This window comes from Bombina bombina, chromosome 5 (assembly GCF_027579735.1).
Source record: "Bombina bombina isolate aBomBom1 chromosome 5, aBomBom1.pri, whole genome shotgun sequence".
In the NCBI taxonomy this organism is placed as follows: Eukaryota; Metazoa; Chordata; class Amphibia; order Anura; family Bombinatoridae; genus Bombina; species Bombina bombina.
Window position 1 is genome coordinate 84,788,286 of NC_069503.1, and position 17,150 is coordinate 84,805,435.

Consider the following 17,150-nt stretch of genomic DNA (forward strand, 5'->3'; position numbering starts at 1 on the left):
GAGAAGAGAATCTCTGGTCCCCTGGTCCAATTGTATTTGAGGAGACAAGTCTGCATAATCCCCATTCCACTGTTTGAGCATGCACAGTTGCAGTGGTCTGAGATGTATTCGAGCAAAAGGGACTATGTCCATTGCCGCTACCATTAATCCGATTGCCTCCATGCACTGAGCTACAGATGGCCGAGGAATGGAATATTTTCATTTTTACCGAATCTATTAGTGTTCCCAGGAAGGGAACCCTTGTGAGCGGGGACAGAGAACTCTTTTCGATGTTCACCTTCCACCAGTGAGACCTTAGAAAGGCCAGTACAATCTCCGTGTGAGCCTTGGCTCTGGGAAAAGACGACGCCTGAATTAGGATGTCGTCTAGGTAAGGCGCTACTGCTATGCCCCGCGGTCCTAGCACCGCCAGAAGGGACCCTAGCACCTTTGTGAAAATTCTGGGAGCAGTGGCCAAACCGAAAGGAAGAGCCACGAACTGGTAATGCTTGTCCAGAAAAGCGAACCTGAGAAACTGGTGATGATCTTTGTGGATAGGGATATGTAGATATGCATCCTTTAGATCCACGGTAGTCATATATTGACCTTCCTGGATCATTGGTAAGATTGTTCGAATGGTCTCCATCTTGAGTGATGGGACTCTGAGGAATTTGTTTAGAATTTTTAGATCCAGGATTGGTCTGAAAGTTCCCTCCTTTTTGGGAGCCACAAACAGGTTTGAGTAAAAGCCCAGTCCTTGTTCTGCAATTGGAACTGGGTATATCACTCCCATCGTGAGTAGATCTTCTACACAGCATAAGAACGCCTCTTCCTTTGTCTGGTCTGTAGACAGACGAGAAATGTGAAACCTTCCCCTTGGAGGAGAGTCCTTGAATTCTAGAAGATATCCCTGGGTAACAATCTCTAATGCCCAGGGGTCGTGAACATCTCTTGCCCAAGCCTGAGCGAAGAGAGAGTCTGCCCCCTACCAGATCTGGTCCCGGATCGGGGGCTACCCCTTCATGCTGTCTTAGTAGCAGCTGCAGGCTTCTTGGCCTGTTTACCCTTGTTCCAGCCCTGTAAAGGCTTCAAGGTTGCCTTGGGCTGGGAAGCGTTACCCTCTTGCTTTGCAGCTGTAGAGGCTGAAGCTGGACCACTCCTGAAGTTGCGAAAGGAATGAAAATTAGCTTTGTTTTTAGCCCTAAAAGGCCTGTCCTGAGGGAGAGCATGTCCCTTTCCCCCGGTGATTTCTGAAATAATCTCTTTCAATTCTGGCCCGAAAAGGGTCTTTCCCTTGAAAGGGATATTTAGTAATTTGGATTTTGACGACACATCGGCCGACCATGACTTGAGCCAAAGTGCTCTGCATGCCATAATGGCGAAACCTGAATTTTTAGCCGCTAACTTAGCTAATTGCAAAGCGGCATCTGTGATAAAAGAATTAGCCAGCTTTAGAGCTTTGATTCTATCCATGACTTCGTCATATGAGGTCTCCCTCTGGAGCGACTCCTCCAGCGCCTCAAACCAGAAAGTCACTGCAGTAGTTACAGGAATAATGCAGGCAATAGGTTGGAGAAGGAAACCTTGTTGGACAAAGATTTTCTTGAGTAAACCTTCTAACTTCTTATCCATAGGATCTTTAAAAGCACAACTGTCTTCGATTGGAATAGTTGTGCGCTTAGCTAGTGTAGAAACTGCCCTCTCTACCTTAGGGACCGTCTGCCACGAGTCCCGCCTGGTCTCTCCCACTCCCTAGAGACAATATCCGCCACCCTCTTTGGTATCGGAAATGCATCAGTGTATACAGGGACTTCTAGGTATTTGTCCATCTTACACAATTTCTCTGGAACCACCATAGGGTCACAATCATCCAGAGTGGATAAAACCTCCCTAAGCAATACGCGGAGGTGTTCCAATTTAAATTTAAACGCTAGTGAATCTGATTCTGCCCGAAGAGAAACCTTTCCTGAATCGGAAATTTCTCCCTCAGACATCAAATCCCTCACCCCCACTTCAGAGTGTTGTGAGGGTACATCAGATAAACCTCCCAAAGCTTCTGACTGCTCATAATCTGTTCTTAAAACAGAGCTATCGCGCTTTGTAGGAAAAACTGGCAGTTTGGATAGAAAGGCCGCAAGGGAATTATCCATGACTGTCGCTAGTTGTTGTAATGTAATAGGGGCAAATGCACTAGAGGTACTAGGCATCGCTTGCGCGGGCGTAACTGGTGGTGACACATGGGGAGAGGAAGGCAGACTATCCTCATTTCCTTCAGTCAGAGAATCATCTAGAGCTACATTTTTAAGTGACACAATATGATCTTTAAAGTGTATAGACACATTAGTGCACTTGGAACACATTTTGAGAGGGGGTTCCACCATGGCTTCTTAACACATAGAGCAAGGCCTTTGCTTAGTGTCAGACATGTTTAACAGACTAGTATTATACACAAGCAGGCTTGGAAACACTTTACTCTAATAAAAATCACAATTTGAAAAAAACGTTACTGTGCCTTTAAGAAATAAAAAGCGCACACAATTTTGCAAAACAGTGAAAAATGTACCAATCCTTTTGAAATTTTCACCGTAGGAGCCTAAGGCTTTAATATGATTGCACAACAAGTTTCAGCCCGATTAACCCCTTAATGCCCAAACCGGAGCACCTAAAGCCAACAACCGGTTAACAAACTACAGCACCTTGCCACAGCGTACTGCTGTGGCACTACCTGCCCTTAGGGATTAGTTTTGGGGAAAACAAGCTTCTTTGAAGTCCTCAAACAGTCTCTGGACCTTCCATGTGAAGCAGCATGAACTGTCTGTCAATACTAACTGCGCAACTGAGGCGCGAAATTAAGCCCCCTCCCCCTCCACTCCGGAGTTGTGAGGCCTACCAAAATCACAATTAGGTGATAAACTTATGCCATGTGGAAAATAACCCCATAATAAACACACCAAAGTGCTTAAAAAGTGTCTACAACGAATATTTCTCAAATTAAATAATCGATTGCCCTGTAACAGTGTCAACCAGCCTATTGAGCCCTGTTAAGTAAGCCTTCAATTCTATACTGAGTCTCAGAACATAGCTTACCCTCCCCACATGGGGATTCTTGTCAGTCTTCTAGCATTAACTGAGTCTTGTCTAGAAAAAGATGACTGAACATACTTATTGCAGTTAAGCCTGCAAACTGTTCCCCCCAACTGAAGTTTTCTGGTACTCCTCAGTCCTGTGTGGGAACAGCAGTGGATTTTAGTTACAACATGCTAAAATCATCTTCCTCTCAGCAGAATTCTTCATCACTTTTCTGCTGGAGAGTAAATAGTACAAACCGGTACCATTTAAAAATAACAAACTTTTGATTGAAGATATAAAACTACAAATCTAACACCACATTCACTTTACCCTCCCGTAGAGAGGCCCTGCTGCTAGAGCCGGCAAAGAGAATGACTGGGGGGTGGAGCTAGAGGGGGAGCTATATGGACAGCTCTGCTGTGTGCTCTCTTTGCCACTTCCTGTAGGGAATGAGAATATCCCACAAGTAAAGGATGAAGCCGTGGACTGGATACACCTTGCAAGAGAAATAGGCATTGATTTAAGGGAGGAAAGCATAATTCTGTCACTATATAAATCCCTGGTAAGACCTCACCAGTATGGAGTGCAGTTCTGGGGGCCGATTGCAAAAAAACATAATTTATGTAAGAACTTACCTGATAAATTAATTTCTTTCATATTAGCAAGAGTCCATGAGCTAGTGACGTATGGGATATACATTCCTACCAGGAGGGGCAAAGTTTCCAAAAACCTTAAAATGCCTATAAATACACCCCTCACCACACCCACAATTCAGTTTAACAAATAGCCAAGAATTGGGGTGATAAGAAAGGAGCGAAAGCATCAAAAAATAAGGAATTGGAATAATTGTGCTTTATACAAAAAAATCATAACCACCACAAAAAGGGTGGGCCTCATGGACTCTTGCTAATATGAAAGAAATGAATTTATCAGGTAAGTTCTTACATAAATTATGTTTTCTTTCATGTAATTAGCAAGAGTCCATGAGCTAGTGACGTATGGGATAGCAGATACCCAACCCAAGATGTGGAACTTCCACGCAAGAGTCACTAGAGAGGGAGGGATAAAATAAAGCCAGCCAATTCCACTGAAAAAATAATCCACAACCCAAATCAAAAGTTTTAATCTTATAATGAAAAAAACTGAAATTATAAGCAAACAAATCAAACAGAAACAGCTGTCTGAAGTACTTTTCTACCAAAAACTGCTTCAGAAGAAGAAAACACATCAAAATGGCAGAATTTAGTAAAAGTATGCAAAGAAGACCAAGTCATTGCTTTGCAAATGTGATCAACAGAAGCTTCAATCTTAAAATGCCCAGGAAGTAGAAACTTACCTAGTAGAATGAGCCGTAATCCTCTGAGGCGGGAATCCACCCGACTCCAAATAAGCATGATGAATCAAAAGTTTAACCAAGATGCCAAATAAATGGCAGAAGCCTTTTGATCTTCCTAAAACCAGAAAAGATAACAAATAGACTAGAAGTCTGTCTGAAATCTGAATAGCTTCAACATAGGATTTCAAAACTCTTACCATATCCAAAGAATGAAAGAATCTTGCCAAAGAAGTCGTAGGAAAACAATAATTCCTCCCTAATGTAGTTAGAATTTACAACTTTAGGTAAGAATTGAAATGAGGACAGCAAAAAAGCACCTTACCCTGATGAAAAAAATCAGAAAAAGGAGATTCACAAGAAAAAACAGATAATTCAAAAAACTGTTCTAGCTGAAAAGATGTCCAAAAAGAACAATACTTTCCATGAAAGTAATTAATGTCCAGAGCAAGGATATGCTCAAATAGAAGAGCCTGAAAAGCCTTCAGAACCAAATTAAAACTCCAAGGAGGAGAAATTGGATTAATGACGGGTTTGATACGAATCAAAGCCTGAACAAAATGATGAATATCAGGAAGCAACACTGCCTTATTCTGATGAAAAATCAGAAAAGGAAATTCACAAGAAAGAGCAGATAACTCAGAAACTCTTCTAGCAGAAGAGATAGCCAAAAGGAACAATACTTTATAAGAAAGTAATTTAATGTTCAGAGAATGCATAGGTTCAAACGGAGGAGCCTGCAAAGCCCTCAGCACCAAATTGAGACTCCAAAGAGGAGAGATTAACTTAATGACAGGCTTGATACGAACCAAAGTCTGTACAAAACAATGAATATCAGGATGATTCGCAATCTTTCTGTGAAAAAAGAACAGAAAGAGTAGAAATTTGTCCTATCAAGGAACTGAAAACAAAACCTTATCCAAACCAACATGAAGAAATTATAAAATTCTAGGAATTCTAAAAGAATGCCAAGAAAATTGAGAAAAACACTAAGAAATGTAGGTCTTCCAAACTCGATAATAAATCTTTCTAGAGACAGATTTATGAGCCTGAAACATAGTATTAATCAATGAGTCAGAGAAACCTCTATGACTAAAAATCAAGCGTTCAATCTCCATCCCTTCAAATTTAAAGATTTGAGATCCTGATGGAAAAATGAGCCTTGAGAAAGAAGGTCTGTTCTTAATGGAAGAGTCCAAGGTTGGCAACTGGCCATCCAAATGAGATACGCATACCAAAACCTGAGAGGCCATGCTGGAGCCACCAGCAGTACAAACAAACACTCCATTAGAATTTTGGAAATCACTTTTGGAAGAAGAACTAGAGGCGAAAGGATATAGACAAAATGATAATTCCAAGGAAATATCAATGCATACACTACTTCCGCCTGAGGATCCCCGGACTTGAATAGGCCCCTGGGAAGTTCTTTATTCAGATGAGATGCCAACAGATCTATTTCTGGAAACCCTTACATCTGAAAAATTGAAAAACATATCTGGGTAAGAGAGACCATTCTCCCGGAAGTAAAGCTTGATTAACAGAGATAATCCGCTTCACAAATGTCTATACCTGGGAAAAAGACCACAGAATTTAGATAGGACCTGGATTTAACCGAAGAAAATATCCGAGATACTTTTGTCCCAGCCTAAGGACTGATAGTCCCACCTTGATGATTGACATATACCACAGTTGTGACATTGTCTGAAAAACAATAAACGTCTCTTCTTCAAAAGAAACTAACTGAAGAACTCAGAAAATGCACAGAGTTCTAAAATATCAAATGGTAATCTCGCCTCCTGAGATTTCAAACCCCTTGTGCTGACAGAGATCCTCAGACAGCCTCCCAACCAAAAAGACTCAACATCTGTAGAGATCATGGTCCAGGTTGAAAGAAACGAAGAGACCTGTAAAACTAAATGAAGGTGAACTTAACCATCAAATCAAGATAGTTAAACATTAGGATCTGAAGATTTAAAATGTGAAATCCTAGAATCCCTGCACCATTATTCAGCATAAAAAACTGGAAAGGTTTTCCATGAAAATGAGCAAAGGGAATTGAATCCAACGCTGCAGCCATAAAACCTAAAACTTCCATGCATATATAGCAACTGAAGGAAATAATAGAGACTGAAGGTACCGACAGACGGAACCCAATAAAATTGTCACTTGTCTGTTTAGAGACAAAGACAGTGACCCAAACTATCTGGAAACCTAAAAAAGGTGACCCTTGTGTGAGGAATCAAGAGCTTTTGAAAAAAAGATCCTCTAACTATGTCCTGAAAGAACAAAGTTGAATCATATGAGATTCCGCAGCCTCAGAAAATAATCTGAATGAAAACAGAAAATGAAGATATGCATCTATTGTATCTAATGAAAACAAATAATGCCATCACTGACCAACAAAAGGCAGAATAGTATTGAATAAAACTCCAAAACCCAGTTCCTAAAAATGGAACTGGAAGAAATACCCCAGAAGATTCCAGGACTGAGCAGCGCTTGAACCCCAACGGGTGATCAGCCGCGCTTCAACATTATCCCAAAATATATAGGACCGAAACACACTTAACTAAAGTGTTAGCCTTACTGGAATAGCTGGAATATCATAGAGAAAAAAAAAAGACTTCTCACAGACGGTTTTACTCTGAACTTAATTCTGTACCCAAAATCAAAGAAATTTGCAAAACAACAAATTTCAAAAAATTCTTAACCTGCCCCTTACCAGCCAAACTGGAATACGGCACATACATTGCAATTTTAGGGAGCTGATTTTGAACTAAAAGATTTCCAATTAAAAACATGTTACTTGGGAATTTGTTCCTTAAAAAGAACAACCAAACTAATATAAGCTTAAAGTTTTAGTCTTAGAACTCAATCTTGAAGCCCAGAGTAACAGTTAAGAATTGAATCCAATTATAAACCAAATAATTGATTATTTTAGAAAAAAAGAAATATGGATTTTTAGAAATCACAAAATTCTTCTAGCTAAAACAGCTAAAGACATAGATTAAACCTCATTTGCAAAAATATTCAATACAATGAAGACACAAATGAAACTATTAGCATGATAACCCAGTTAAAGGACCAGTGAACACACTGAACTTGCATAACAAATGCAAAACAACAAGACAAATTCAACAGCACATAGTCTAGTAGATTTTGTCCCTTTAACAATGCTAAAATAAATCATAATCTGATACTTGATCTTAAAGTAAACAGAAAAATGGAGCAATTGCAACATCATTCAAATAAATCACAGGTCCAAGAAAAGAACCTGAAAATAAATAATTTTCCTTAAATAAGATACAACCATCTAAAAGGAAAATAAATACTATTTTGCTACAGAAACAATAGCATAATTAGCAGTAGTAGAGATAGCCCCATTAAATTGGAGAACCCTCAACATTGAAATTAACTGCCGGCAAAGAATATAGTTTAAAACCTTTGAAGAAGGAATAAAAGAAAATTCTCAGCCTATTCCATTCCCTAGTATGAGGAACTGGAAAAAAACCTCTGAAAACACAGAAGAATAAATAAGCAGAAATAGTGTTAGCTAGTCTTGAAAAAGAACTAGTTACCTTAATATCCAAAATAATCAACACCTTTTCAACAAAGAACAAATGTACTTTAATAAAAAAAAAAAAAAAAAAAAAAAAAAAAAAGAATTTATGTTTACCTGATAAATTACTTTCTCCAACGGTGTGTCCGGTCCACGGCGTCATCCTTACTTGTGGGATATTCTCTTCCCCAACAGGAAATGGCAAAGAGCCCAGCAAAGCTGGTCACATGATCCCTCCTAGGCTCCGCCTACCCCAGTCATTCGACCGACGTTAAGGAGGAATATTTGCATAGGAGAAACCATATGATACCGTGGTGACTGTAGTTAAAGAAAATAAATCATCAGACCTGATTAAAAAACCAGGGCGGGCCGTGGACCGGACACACCGTTGGAGAAAGTAATTTATCAGGTAAACATAAATTCTGTTTTCTCCAACATAGGTGTGTCCGGTCCACGGCGTCATCCTTACTTGTGGGAACCAATACCAAAGCTTTAGGACACGGATGAAGGGAGGGAGCAAATCAGGTCACCTAAATGGAAGGCACCACGGCTTGCAAAACCTTTCTCCCAAAAAATAGCCTCAGAAGAAGCAAAAGTATCAAACTTGTAAAATTTGGTAAAAGTGTGCAGTGAAGACCAAGTCGCTGCCCTACATATCTGATCAACAGAAGCCTCGTTCTTGAAGGCCCATGTGGAAGCCACAGCCCTAGTGGAATGAGCTGTGATTCTTTCAGGAGGCTGCCGTCCGGCAGTCTCGTAAGCCAATCTGATGATGCTTTTAATCCAAAAAGAGAGAGAGGTAGAAGTTGCTTTTTGACCTCTCCTGTTACCAGAATAAACAACAAACAAGGAAGATGTTTGTCTAAAATCCTTTGTAGCATCTAAATAGAATTTTAGAGCGCGAACAACATCCAAATTGTGCAACAAACGTTCCTTCTTCGAAACTGGTTTCGGACCCAAAGAAGGCACGACTATCTCCTGGTTAATGTTTTTGTTAGAAACAACTTTTGGAAGAAAACCAGGTTTAGTACGTAAAACCACCTTATCTGCATGGAACACCAGATAAGGAGGAGAACACTGCAGAGCAGATAATTCTGAAACTCTTCTAGCGGAAGAAATTGCAGCCAAAAACAAAACTTTCCAAGATAATAACTTAATATCAACGGAATGTAAGGGTTCAAACGGAACCCCCTGAAGAACTGAAAGAACTAAGTTGAGACTCCAAGGAGGAGTCAAAGGTTTGTAAACAGGCTTGATTCTAACCAGAGCCTGAACAAAGGCTTGAACATCTGGCACAGCTGCCAGCTCTTTGTGAAGTAACACAGACAAGGCAGAAATCTGTCCCTTCAAGGAACTTGCAGATAATCCTTTCTCCAATCCTTCTTGAAGAAAGGATAGAATCCTAGGAATCTTTACCTTGTCCCAAGGGAATCCTTTAGATTCACACCAACAGATATATTTTTTCCATATTTTGTGGTAAATTTTTCTAGTTACAGGCTTTCTGGCCTGAACAAGAGTATCAATAACAGAATCTGAGAACCCTCGCTTTGATAAGATCAAGCGTTCAATCTCCAAGCAGTCAGCTGGAGTAGGACCAGATTCGGATGTTCGAACGGACCTTGAACAAGAAGGTCTCGTCTCAAAGGTAGCTTCCATGGTGAAGCCGATGACATATTCACCAGATCTGCCTACCAAGTCCTGCGTGGTTACGCAGGAGCTATCAAGATCACCTACGCCCTCTCCTGATTGATCCTGGCTACCAGCCTGGGGATGAGAGGAAACGGCGGGAATACATAAGCTAGGTTGAAGGTCCAAGGTGCTACTAGTGCATCTACTAGAGTCGCCTTGGGATCCCTGGATCTGGACCCGTAGCAAGGAACCTTGAAGTTCTGACGAGAGGCCATCAGATCCATGTCTGGAATGCCCCACAGTTGAGTGATTTGGGCAAAGATTTCCGGATGGAGTTCCCACACCCCCGGATGCAATGTCTGACGAATCAGAAAATCCGCTTCCCAAGTTTCCACTCCTGGGATGTGGATTGCAGACAGGTGGCAGGAGCGAGTCTCCGCCCATTGAATGATTTTGGTCACTTCTTCCATCGCCAGGGAACTCCTTGTTCCCCCCTGATGGTTGATGTACGCAACAGTCGTCATGTTGTCTGATTGAAACCGTATGAACTTGGCCCTCGCTAGCTGAGGCCAAGCCTTGAGAGCATTGAATATCGCTCTCAGTTCCAGAATATTTATCGGTAGAAGAGATTCTTCCCGAGACCAAAGACCCTGAGCTTTCAGGGATCCCCAGACCGCGCCCCAGCCCATCAGACTGGCGTCGGTCGTGACAATGACCCACTCTGGTCTGCGGGAGGTCACCCCTAGCGACAGGTTGTCCAGGGACAGCCACCAACGGAGTGAGTCTCTGGTCCTCTGATTTACTTGTATCTTCGGAGACAAGTCTGTATAGTCCCCATTCCACTGACTGAGCATACACAATTGAAATGGTCTTAGATGAATGCGCGCAAAAGGAACTATGTCCATTGCCGCTACCATCAAACCTATCACTTCCATGCACTGTGCTATGGAAGGAAGAGGAACGGAAGGAAGTATCCGACAAGAGTTTAGAAGTTTTGTTTTTCTGGTCTCTGTCAGAAAAATCCTCATTTCTAAGGAGTCTATTATTGTTCCCAAGAAGGGAACTCTTGTCGACGGAGATAGAGAACTCTTTTCCACGTTCACTTACCATCCGTGAGATCTGAGAAAGGCCAGGACTATGTCCGTGTGAGCCTTTGCTTGAGGAAGGGACGACGCTTGAATCAGAATGTCGTCCAAGTAAGGTACTACAGCAATGCCCCTTGGTCTTAGCACCGCCAGAAGGGACCCTAGTACCTTTGTGAAAATCCTTGGAACAGTGGCTAATCCGAAAGGAAGCGCCACGAACTGGTAATGCTTGTCCAGGAATGCGAACCTTAGGAACCGATGATGTTCCTTGTGGACAGGAATATGTAGATACGCATCCTTTAAATCCACCGTGGTCAAGAATTGACCTTTCTGGATGGAAGGATTGTTCGAATGGTTTCCATTTTGGACGATGGAACCTTGAGAAACTTGTTTAGGATCTTGAGATCTAAGATTGGTCTGAACGTTCCCTCTTTTTTGGGAACTACGAACAGATTGGAGTAGAACCCCATCCCTCGTTCTTTTAATGGAACAGGATGAATCACTTCCAGAAGATAACCTTGGAAGACTATTTCTAGCGCCCAAGGATCCAGAACATCTCTTGCCCAAGCCTGAGTGAAGAGAGAGAGTCTGCCCCCCACCAAATCCGGTCCCGGATCGGGGGCCCGCATCTCATGCTGTCTTGGGAGCAGTGGCAGGTTTCTTGGCCTGCTTTCCTTTGTTCCAGCCTTGCCTTGGTCTCCAGGCTGGATTGGCTTGAGAAGTATTACCCTCCTGCTTAGAGGACGTAGCACTTGGGGCTGGTCCGCTTCTGCGAAAGGGACGAAAATTAGGTTTATTTTTGGCCTTGAAAGACCTATCCTGAGGAAGGGCGTGGCCCTTGCCCCCAGTGATATCAGAGATAAACTCTTTCAAGTCAGGGCCAAACAGTGTTTTCCCCTTGAAAGGAATGTCAAACAATTTGTTCTTGGAAGACGCATCCGCTGACCAAGATTTTAACCAAAGCGCTCTGCGCGCCACAATAGCAAACCCAGAATTTTTCGCCGCTAACCTAGCCAATTGCAAGGTGGCGTCTAGGGTGAAAGAATTAGCCAATTTAAGAGCACGAATTCTGTCCATAATCTCCTCATAAGAAGAAGAATTACTAATAATCGCCTTTTCTAGCTCATCGCACCAGAAACACGCGGCTGTAGTGACAGGGACAATGCATGCAATTGGTTGTAGAAGGTAACCTTGCTGAACAAACATCTTTTTTAGCAAACCTTCTAATTTTTTATCCATAGGATCTTGGAAAGCACAACTATCTTCTATGGGTATAGTGGTGCGCTTGTTTAGAGTAGAAACCGCCCCCTCGACCTTGGGGACTGTCTGCCATAAGTCCTTTCTGGGGTCGACTATAGGAAACAATTTTTTAAATATGGGGGGAGGTACGAAAGGTACACCGGGCCTGTCCCATTCTTTATTAACAATGTACGCCACCCGCTTGAGTATAGGAAAAGCTTCGGGGGGCCCCGGGGCCTCTAGGAACTTGTCCATTTTACATAGTGTTTCTGGAATGACCAGATAATCACAATCATCCAAATTGGATAACACCTCCTTAAGCAGAGCGCGGAGATGTTCCAACTTAAATTTAAAAGTAATCACATCAGGTTCAGCTTGTTGAGAAATTTTTCCTGAATCCGAAATTTCTCCCTCAGACAAAACCTCCCTGGCCCCCTCAGACTGGTGTAGGGGCCCTTCAGAAACAATATCATCAGCGGCCTCATGCTCTTCAGTATTTTCTAAAACAGAGCAGTCGCGCTTTCGCTGATAAGTGGGCATATTGGCTAAAATGTTTTTGATAGAATTATCCATTACAGCCGTTAATTGTTGCATAGTAAGGAGTATTGGCGCGCTAGATGTACTAGGGGCCTCCTGTATGGGCAAAACTGGTGTAGACGAAGGAGGGGATGATGCAGTACCATGCTTACTCCCCTCACTTGAGGAATCATCTTGGGCATCATTTTTACTAAATTTATTATGACATAAATCACATCTATTTAAATGAGAAGGAACCTTGGCTTCCCCACAGTCAGAACACAATCTATCTGGTAGTTCAGACATGTTAAACAGGCATAAACTTGATAACAAAGCACAAAAAACGTTTTAAAATAAAACCGTTACTGTCACTTTAAATTTTAAACTGAACACACTTTATTACTGCAATTGCGAAAAAGTATGAAGGAATTGTTCAAAATTCACCAAAATTTCACCACAGTGTCTTAAAGCCTTAAAAGTATTGCACACCAAATTTGGAAGCTTTAACCCTTAAAATAACGGAACCGGAGCCGTTTTTATATTTAACCCCTTTACAGTCCCTGGAATCTGCTTTGCTGAGACCCAACCAAGCCCAAAGGGGAATACGATACCAAATAATGCCTTCAGAAAGACTTTTCTATGTATCAGAGCTCCACACACATGCAGCTGCATGTCATGCTGTTCTCAAAAACAAGTGCGCCATACCGGCGCGAAAATGAGGCTCTGACTATGATTAGGGAAAGCCCCAATAGAATAAAGTGTCTAAAACAGTGCCTGCCGATATTATTTTACAAAAAATACCCAGATTAAATGATTCCTCAAGGCTAAATATGTGTAAATATGATCGATTTAGCCCAGAAAATGTCTACAGTCTTAATAAGCCCTTGTGAAGCCCTTATTTACTGTGTGAATAAAAATGGCTTACCGGATCCCATAGGGAAAATGACAGCTTCCAGCATTACATCGTCTTGTTAGAATGTGTCATACCTCAAGCAGCAAAAGACTGCTCACTGTTCCCCCAACTGAAGTTAATTCCTCTCAACAGTCCTGTGTGGAACAGCCATGGATTTTAGTAACGGTTGCTAAAATCATTTTCCTCATACAAACAGAAATCTTCATCTCTTTTCTGTTTCAGAGTAAATAGTACATACCAGCACTATTTTAAAATAACAAACTCTTGATTGAATAATAAAAACTACAGTTAAACACTAAAAAACTCTAAGCCATCTCCGTGGAGATGTTGCCTGTACAACGGCAAAGAGAATGACTGGGGTAGGCGGAGCCTAGGAGGGATCATGTGACCAGCTTTGCTGGGCTCTTTGCCATTTCCTGTTGGGGAAGAGAATATCCCACAAGTAAGGATGACGCCGTGGACCGGACACACCTATGTTGGAGAAAGTAGATTTGTTAGTGTCAATATCTGATGAAGAAAATTCTGAATGAGAAAAAACATCATCAGAGAAGGATAAATCAGTATGTTGTTGGTCATTTGAAACTTCAATAATTAAAAAAGAAGTTTGAAAAAGACCTAAAAATTTTATTAGAAGGCACGATGTCAGACAAAGCCTTTAAAATAGAAGATTTATAAGAATATTTTTCTGATTCTAAGTATTTCTTGTACATAAGATGTAAAAAAGAATAGCAATATATAAAGCATAAATACTAATGGATTCTGCATGTAAAAGTTTATCATGATAAACTATTACAAACCATAGCTAAAGATAAACATTCATAACATTTAAAATAAATGAACTTAGCTTTGGTAGGACTGAACTCAGTCAACGGGAATCCCTTAGAACGTTTTGAAACAGGAACAGTGAAATCTTGCAATATGTAATAGAAAAAAACAATATTTAAAGCAAAATTATCAAATTCCTTAAACCACAGTTTCAGGAATGGGAAAAGAATGCAAAATAATAAGCTTCTAGAAACCAGAAGCAATAAAAAAAGTGAGGTTTAAATAATGTGAGGAAAAAAAGTGGAACAAAAAATACGCCCACATTTTTTGGCGCCAAATATGACGCCCACATTATTGTCGCTAAATACAACGCCCATATTTTTGGCGCCAAATATGACGCCACATCCTCCGACGTCGGAACCGACGCCCACATTTTTTGGCGCAAAAAAATGTCTGAATACACATGCGTCAAAAATGACGTTTAACAGAATACAACTTCCGGCGTCAACTACGGCGCTGGAAATGACGAAATTTTTGCACCAAAAAAGTCCGCTCCAAGAATGACGCAATAAAAAGAAACATTTTCTGCCCCCGCGAGCCTAACAGCACACAGGGAAAAATGATCAATTGAAAATTTTCAAGGTAAAGAAAAATAAATTGAATTAAAATGCATTATCCCAAATAATGAAACTGACAGTCTGAATTTTAAAGGAATACTGATTATCCTGAATCATGGCAAATATAAGTTTAAACACATATATTTAGAACTTTACATATAAAGTGCCTAACCATAGCTTAGAGTGTCACAAAAGATAAGACTTACTTACCCCAGGACACTCATCTACATATAGTAGATAGCCAAACCAGTACTGAAACGAGAATCAGTAGAGGAAATTGTATATTAGAGTACATCGTCGATCTGAAAAGGGAGGTAGGAGAAGAAATCTCTACAACCGATAACAGAGAACCTATGAAATAGATCCCCTAGAGGTAGACCATTGTATTCAAATAGGCAATACTCTCTTCACATCCCTCTGACATTCGCTGCACTCTGAGAGGAAAACCGGGCTTCAACCTGTTGCGAAGCGCATATCAACGTAGAATCTAGCACAAACTTACTTCACCACCTCCACGGGAGGCAAAGTTTGTAAAACTGAATTGTGGGTGTGGTGAGGGGTGTATTTATAGGCATTTTAAGGTTTGGGAAACTTTGCCCCTCCTGGTAGGAATGTATATCCCATACGTCACCAGCTCATGGACTCTTGCTAATTACATGAAAGAAAAATATATTGCAGAACTAGAAAAAGTTCAGAGAAGGGCCACAAAGCTAATAAGGGGAATGGATAATTGAAGCTATGAGGATAGGCTAGCCAAACTGGGTCTGTTTTCTTTAGATAAAAGGCACTTGATGATTACTTTATATAAATATATTCAAGGCCCATATACAGAGATGGCAGAAGCTCTGTTTATTCCAAGAATTGTTTGCAAGAGGTCACAATTTAAGGCTGGAGGAAAGGAGATTTAATCTCTTGTAACGGAAACGTTTTTTCACTGTAAGAGCAATACAATTGTGGAACTCATTACCAAAGGAGGTAGTGAATGCAAATATCCTAGATACATTTAAAAATTGTTTGGATACATTTCTGTCTAGAAACAAAATTCATGGATATGATTGCTAGCATTAAATGGGTCACCTTTTAATGGGATTATTTAAGCATAACTAGAGCTTTTTGTAAGTATTTTGGATTTGTATAGGTTGAACTCAATGGACTGCTGTCTTTTTTCAACCTCACCTTCTATTTTACTATGTTAATTCAGGCCCGGCAAAAAGAATGGAAATGCTGACGGGCTGTCCCGCTAGAGTGAACTGGAGCCCTAATAATTTTGTGGTTTCTTCTAGTTATGTTTTTGACCTCTACATGTAGTCTCGACTTATGCTGTGAGATAACAACTATAATTCAACTGTGTAGGCTGATCAGATCGGCTGAGGAGGTTATCTGAGCTTTTTACCATTTCGACTAAGTGCAGTGATAATGGAGGGTCCAAAAATTAGCAGAGGAAGCCAAAAGTTAACGGACGTGCTCAACGGGAGTACCAGGGGTCCGTTACAATAAGCATATACATATATATTTATGTGTTACTTTGTGTATAAGTATATAAGAATATACATATATATTTACAGGGAACAGACAGTTTCCATAGACCAAAATGTAAAGGCACTTTTCAGTGCTGTTTTTTTCTAACACTCCACAGCCACCGACTTTAGCCCCCAAAAACTGCCTGATGCAGTTATTTTATCGAACAATAAAAATGCTAATTTTTTTTTTTTTTATTAACACTCACCACTGTATTTTGGGGGCATTTGGGGCACATTTATAAAATGAACCAGAGATCTGATCTATATAAAACAATTTTATCAGCGCTAATTGCTAATGCAAGCTCTGTGGGTGAGCGATAAATTAGTGCACCACTTGAAATCTCTCTCTTTATCTTTTTCACAGCTACTCCAGTCAATAAGAACAGATGCTGTTTGAATTAGAAAACAATATTACAGCCAACTCTAGTTAAAGGGACATTATACTCAAAGGCTAAATGACTTGAAAGTGATGCAGCATAACTGTAAAAAGCTGAAAATATCACCTGAACATCTCTACGTACAAAGGGAAGATATTTACCTCAAAACTCACCAGATTAAGTGCTCTGTGGACAGTTAGGGCTGATATAAAGCTGAAAAATGCCAATTTCTAAGCAGCATCAGCAGTGCTGAGGTCTTACATTGCTTTGCTGTGATCTCAGGAGATTTCATAGTAAACTTCCTTAAAGGGACATAAAACAAGTTTGGATAGAGAAAAAATATAATAATATGTACTTTAATTACTTTACCTGCAAATGTATACTGCAGTGCCTCACCATTAACCCTTTCATTTAGGTTTCTGAATTGTACAGCTCTAACTCCTCCCACACATTTCCTTCTATAGCTGCATCTATATCTACCATTGCTTTGGAAGAATGCAGAAGTGCACAGTAATTATCTGCTGGAGCATGCCTAGAAGCAAATAAGTAGCT

General features: G+C 40.6%; 1 protein-coding gene across 1 annotated transcript in view; it reads right to left on the reverse strand.

Annotated features, from left to right (window-relative positions):
* LOC128659934 (gastrula zinc finger protein XlCGF26.1-like) overlaps nucleotides 1-16,901 on the reverse strand; it is a 57,484-nt gene extending 40,583 nt beyond the window's left edge. The window contains exon 1 of the mRNA XM_053713525.1: nucleotides 16,772-16,901. The gene's annotated coding sequence lies outside the window, so the exon portion shown is untranslated. The remainder of the gene's footprint in view (nucleotides 1-16,771) is intronic.
* Nucleotides 16,902-17,150: the final 249 nt, after the last annotated feature.